The following is a 6,344-nucleotide window of genomic DNA, read 5'->3' as shown; positions in this document are numbered from 1 at the left end:
CCTTGCAGCCTACACGCTGAATGGCCTTTAGACCTTCGTGTACTCTGATAAAATTGACTTTCTATTCTGCGTACGATGGGTGTGTATATTGTTTTGTCAACACTTTGGTAGAGAGACGGTCCTGAAGAGTTGGTGGAGATTTAACTCTTACTTTTTATGTTTCTTTACTTGTCGGAGAAGGAATATAGTTAGTATTTTCGTTTGCGTCTACTTCTTAACTTTTCAATCGATCCTAGAAAATGTATTTTTTCAATCTTCATCCAACATTCCACTATACGTATTACATACGACAAATAACTTTCGTTTCCGAACTTTTTCTTGTGGTCAGTAGAGGGATTTTCATTCTTTCGGTAGAGCTTTTCGCTGAACTCACCGTCTGTGTGAGTCTCTTTTTCGTTCCGTTTACTATCCTTGATGTTTTTCGGTGATCAGGGTTAGTTTTTACGCTCTTTCTCCAGTTTTTGTGAATTTCGCCACCCTAGCGTGTTTGTTCTGCACTTTCGGCGTGTTTGGCTCTGTTACACTCCGATTTTTCCAGAGTACTTTTCTAGTACGTACTTGGTTTCTCACTCTTTCCCTTTTGGGCAGGAAGCTTTCTTTACTCAACCGAGGATTAAGGGATTTTTTGTTGAATAAGAAATTCGAGTTAGCGATAAACTAGCAGTTTACCGTTCGCTGACGTTGTAACCTGTTGAATGAGAATCGGAAAAATGTGGGTTAGGTTGACATATTACCTTGTTATACTAGACTGTGGTTGAATGGGAAGTTTTTTACTTTTTCTATCTATTCGCTGCGAAATTTTCACTGAATTTACTCCATTACGAAGAAGCTATAAACTGAAACATTTTTCTTGCGCAATCATTACCGAGGTCCTTTATTGGACCATTGTGAAAAAGAGCTATACATTAAACTTTATATTCGTTGCCCTTTCCAGTGAGACAATTTGCAACCCAAAAGTATTTGTTTTGTTATTTGAATGAACGTAAAGTAAGCCAAAAAAGTGAAACTACTTTTTCTTATATCGATCGAGAAGTCAATTTGGAACTGTTCAAGCTATAATGTCGTAACTGTTTGGTCGTCAGGTTCTGTTTCTTCTCACGATAACCTCTGTCTTATAGGAGGTGACTTGTTGCTTCAGGGCAGGTTATGTTCGGCAATTGAAATGAATAAAAAATAATTTAACGCTTTGATGTAGCTTTGACCTTGCTTTATGGGAACCTAAGCCTTGACGAGTTTTCTAGTGGAAATGAAATTAAAAAAGCCCAGGGCGCTGATGATGCTTGTAATAAACGGTCTCATAAACATTTGGGTCTTCCTTTGTGGTTTCTTTATTGAATAAGACAAACTTTTCCGAGCGTTTTTGCTTGGCTCCTTCCTTTCTTCCTATTTGGCATTCGAAAACTTGGAACTCTTCAATTTTACACTTTCGCCCCTCCCCCCTCCCCCCACCCCATCCCGTGCGGGCTGTTATGCATTTCATATTGGCCGTTCAAAGTCTTCGGTCATTTTTTTGCGTTCAAATGGACCACAGCGGAAGCCGCCAGCAACTTTGCAAGAACTGTCCAAAACTGTCGGGTGAAAAGTTTTCTTATAAATTTCGCGGCCGAAATAACATAAATCATCAAACACCCGTTCACGCGTTCGCTGTCGGATGTTCAACGGGAAGGTATTAGGAGGGCACACAATTACAGTAACACAGTATTTTCAAGGTCTATGGAGACATCTGCTTGAACACATATTATACAACTCGAGAATTGGATAGGACCAGTTTTTATCGGTTCATTTGGGAAGGCGATAAGAAAGCTGAACGACCAACAATTTTTTACCCTAGCTCTTCGGCACTTAATGAGCGGTTGTCAAATATAAAGCTAAACTATTATGCTCAAATGACAACATTTAGGCAAACTTTACCCTTCTATTAGCGTCGGCCAAGTTGGCTCCGGTAGTAGCACCGTTTTGAAATCATTGTTTTCCAGGAAGCTTGAAACCCCAATCTGGGAAACTTCACATTTTTGCTGCCCTGGGAACGAACAATGGAGGAGGAAGAGGCTGCCTAAAAACTTTTCCAGTTAATGAAGGGCATCGAGCAAGTTTTCGTCCCTACATCCCACTATATTCGCTTGAATCTGAGGGGGTTTGTCTCATGTAATGGCTGTAGTTTTCCTGCTGTCGAGTTTTCCTCGAAGGCAAGGTTCGCTCATTAAGCCATTGCAAGATAAATTCCTTTTGTCAATACAGAAACTGTTCGAACTATTGGTAGTTGAAAGCTTGGATTGGAGTTTAAAAAAATGAACAAACGAAAAAATCAACATCGAAACAATACGAAAACTTTCACGAAACACAGCTCAACCTTGATATCCTCGTCGAAGTCTGCAAAAGGCGCGTTCTTGTTCTTTAAGTTCATCTACAAGAAAGAAGCAAAGGAAAACTTTTTGATAAACAGTATACTGATTTAATTTTATTCATATTAACATGAAAACTTCACCGTCCACCCATGGAGCGACGGTTTTCCCCCATTACCTTCCCATGGAGGGAAAAACGGAAACCCTTCTCGATAACGGCGAGCTTGATTGAGTCAAGCAAAGGATCGGATGAAAGAAAAAAACTTTTTATTTAAAAGTATCTGTTTAAGGTAATATGAATCAATTTGTAAATGCATTTTGATTTTATAAGAATACAATACAACACAAATACAATAATTCCGAGTTACAGTTTTCAGGCGGGTCAAGCAGCTGTGCAGATTTCCAAAGAACACTGAAAAAAGTCGACTCAATTGTAATGTTTTGGCTTATTCAATAGCAACCAAAATAAAGTCAAACAGCTGCGAAGAAACAAAAAGTGGTTTTCTTTGTGCTATGTGGGAGAAATTTTTTGGAAATATTGTAATTTCTGCATCATTTGCGGATTCGTGGATAAAAGTGCACCCTGCAAATGAGAAATGGAGAAATTTTGATTGAGTAGCGAACACTAAAACAAAAACACTCCTGGTCTTCACTCGTCACTGCAGTGCACTGGAAGAACAGAGGAAATTTAATCCGCTCCACATCGCTGGCTTGATTTTATAGATACCAGGGAGAATCATTAGAAATTCCATTTGGGAGTCAATTTGATTCATTGAGCGTTAGACTAGTTTTATTTGCTTCAAACCACGGTACAATCCTTTCGTGCATCGTTCTCTTTGTAATTTTTAATCGCTACTTTCATACCCAATGCGATTGCTTTATGAAATAAAACAATTAAAATTGTGTGCAACCTATCCGTAATGTCTCATCCGTGTATGTCTCTTGTTGTAACTTGGAAGCTCAAATGTTCTTTTTCTATGCCGAGCCAGGTTCATTCAGTTTCACTCGTGCACGACTAACAAGAGACTTTTTCGTTTCACTTTTCTCTTGGCTCATGGGGAAATGAATAGCTCCCTCGGGATATGGCTGAAAGTTGGCAAAGTGTCTTTTCGCGGATCGTATAGTATCAATGTTTCGTGGAAGTTTCGGAAGCTGCGGCCATTGGAGCATTGAATGTAAGTTTGAGAAAGGAGGAGTAAAGGAAAAGTTTGCTCTGGAGTGATAAAGTAGTGTCAGACACACAAGAGTGTGGAGGAGAGTGCTGAAAAATTATATTTTATGTTTTTCGTTTCGTTCGTTCGTTCGTTCGTTCGCTTTATTTCACTTTAAGAAAAATTGCCAAAAAAGAATGAAAAAAAAAGAAAACAATTAAAATGTCTACATGACCCTTGGAAAAAGTGTCAAATAACATGTCCTTAGTAATGATCTGGACTCGTCCAATTTGATCAAATTGGTTTTTAAAAATTGTCCCATAGGTTCGAATGCGGATAAAATATTCTTTTACCAATCGTTTTAACAACTTTCCGGATTCCCTTGAAAAACGTCAAACTTAGGCTTCTCTTTTTATCCAATTATTACATTTCTTTTGGTTATGCTGCGTTTTGACGGTGAAAAATGCGTATTTCATTTGTTAATTTCGCTTATCCGTTTCACAGCTGCCCGCTTTTTATTGCTGACCCGTAGAACCGGATTCCGTGGGATGTCTTTCTTTGCGTTCTCAGCTTCAGGTTTTCATTTTCCCTCTCTTGCTGCCAATTGGTAGGGAATTATCCAGGATTTTAACGGATCAAATTACGCAATGATCGGGTTTGTTTAATGGAAATGGCACTCCTGTTCTATGGCTGAAAGGTCTCCTGCTTAGGAAAGAAAGGATTCATTCGAGAGAAACTAGAAAAATAATAGGAAAGGAAAGTGAAGTTATAATTTAATCCCCGTATTCGAACCGGACGAGTTTCCTCACAGTGGAAAAAATTCGGCGTCCTTTTCCCCCCATGTCCCGCTCAAGGATCATACGGAGGACTTTGTTCAAAGATATGCTACTGCATACTTTTATGATTATGATTCCTTCCGAATATCCATTACGGGATTATGCCGAGAAACATTTACAATTCATCAGCTGCAGTGCCAGATGCAGTAGCGAATTAATGGATTTTCGTTTTATTCTCAGCGTTGTTTCAAGCAATTTGATCCACCGAGGTTACTTTCGCATTTTTCTTGAAAATTAGTCTTCCATGAGTCAAGTGGCATCGGATTTGGAGCGAAAATTATAATCATTTCACAATTCGCTTCTTCGTTTCGGTGCGGGTGATTGCCATCCTTTCTTGATCATGATTTTAATTTAATAATATTATTTTTACGCAAGTTTTTATTTTCAATTTCTTCCAGTGTAAACTTCCAATTTATGGCAACCCAAGAAAAGAGACAGCTGTTGCCAAAAGGAAAACCGCTCAAAAGTCGGTCCGATCGTGCGTTTGGTCGAGCTGCTAAGCTGAACCACATGAGGCGTGTGATGATGGAAGCCACGGACTAAAAAAAGCGGTTCAGTTGTAAATACAGAAGCTTTTATAACTACTGCTAGCTGCAGCAAATGGTCGTACAGGGTATGAAGGGTCCAGAGCATTGCGAGTCAAGGAAAAGTCAAGTAAAAGTCAAGTCAAAAATCAAGTTAAAGTCAGTATAAACTACTGTACGGTTGTTAATTATATTATAAATTAAGAAGAAAAAAGTGGAAATAAAAATGTTATTTAATGTGCGTGAAAAACTGAAAAGGCTTTTGCATGATTGACGGAAAAAGCGCTTGTAAATCGTAAGTATATGTAGCACAAAGCAGAGAACCCTCTGTAAGAATCAATAAATGCTAAGTAACGTGTCATGTGCAGTGGAATTAAAATAATAAAAAGAAATTATAAAAGCATCTTATTTTAATTTCTTAATTATCATAAAATGGAAAAAATATGATTAAGGAAAGTTGGCACTGATGCTCTTCTGCCGTAGCAACCTAGCACACACAGTAAATTGATCACAATTTTACAATTTTCACCAAACTCCTTAAGGCATAATGATTTTTTTACAAAAAAAAACCAAAAATGATAGAATTTGTTGAATCGATCGCCAAAGCAGCGGAATCATTCGATGAACGCGAGTGTTTGATTAATGCATAAAATATGTTCGAGTTTTACTGCACCTTCGCTGGCGACCAGACTGAATTATTTTTTTACTCCTCAGTCTTTTACAATGCAAAAAAGTTCATCTGCCATTGATTGTTTGATTAAACATTTTCGATCGATTGGTGTTCGGTTGTCACTCAGATCAGCTTCCACTTTTCCTCCATTGGCCGTAATTGTGCTGTATCTGTATGTAGCTGGGGGTCACCCAAAAGCAAGGTTAAGCGGATGGAAACAGTAACATTGACCACAGTGGTCAGAACATTAAAACTCACCAAAAACACACCTACAACCTCACATAAACCATTCAGTCACGAGGTGAAATTTCAGATATTTTGATGGCATTGACTGCTTTGGGCGACTTATGGCTTCATGACTGGGAACCGGAAGGTGTGTTCTTTGCATGGGTTTTCACCGTTTTGAGGCTGTGTAATCGACCCACTTTTACACGCTTCTCGTGCCACGCACTCCACGCGCGGTACGGATTTTTTTCCAAATAATAAAGCTCAACGTTGGAAAAGCCTTTTTCATCGTGGTACGCTGGAGCATCGATGTGTGCAAATGGAAATGTTGTGGTATGTGGCAGGCCCTACGCATTGGCGAATGAAGCAATTAATATTCATTCTGATAAATTAATTCGTAAACGCAGCACCGACGGAGGTTTTTTGTTGTTGTTTGGGTTGGTTATGTCCCACTCATTTACCTCCTTTATATGAGTGATAAATGGGCTTGTTGGGAGGGAGGAAAGTGCGGATGTGTAGTATGAATCTGCACAACCCAGGAACCTTCTAGAGAGTAACAGTGAATGGCAATTATTGCGCAACTGAGTATTGTTTAC

Source organism: Anopheles coustani, chromosome 3 (assembly GCF_943734705.1).
Source record: "Anopheles coustani chromosome 3, idAnoCousDA_361_x.2, whole genome shotgun sequence".
NCBI lineage: Eukaryota > Metazoa > Arthropoda > Insecta > Diptera > Culicidae > Anopheles > Anopheles coustani.
Note: the sequence above shows the minus strand (reverse complement) of the source record.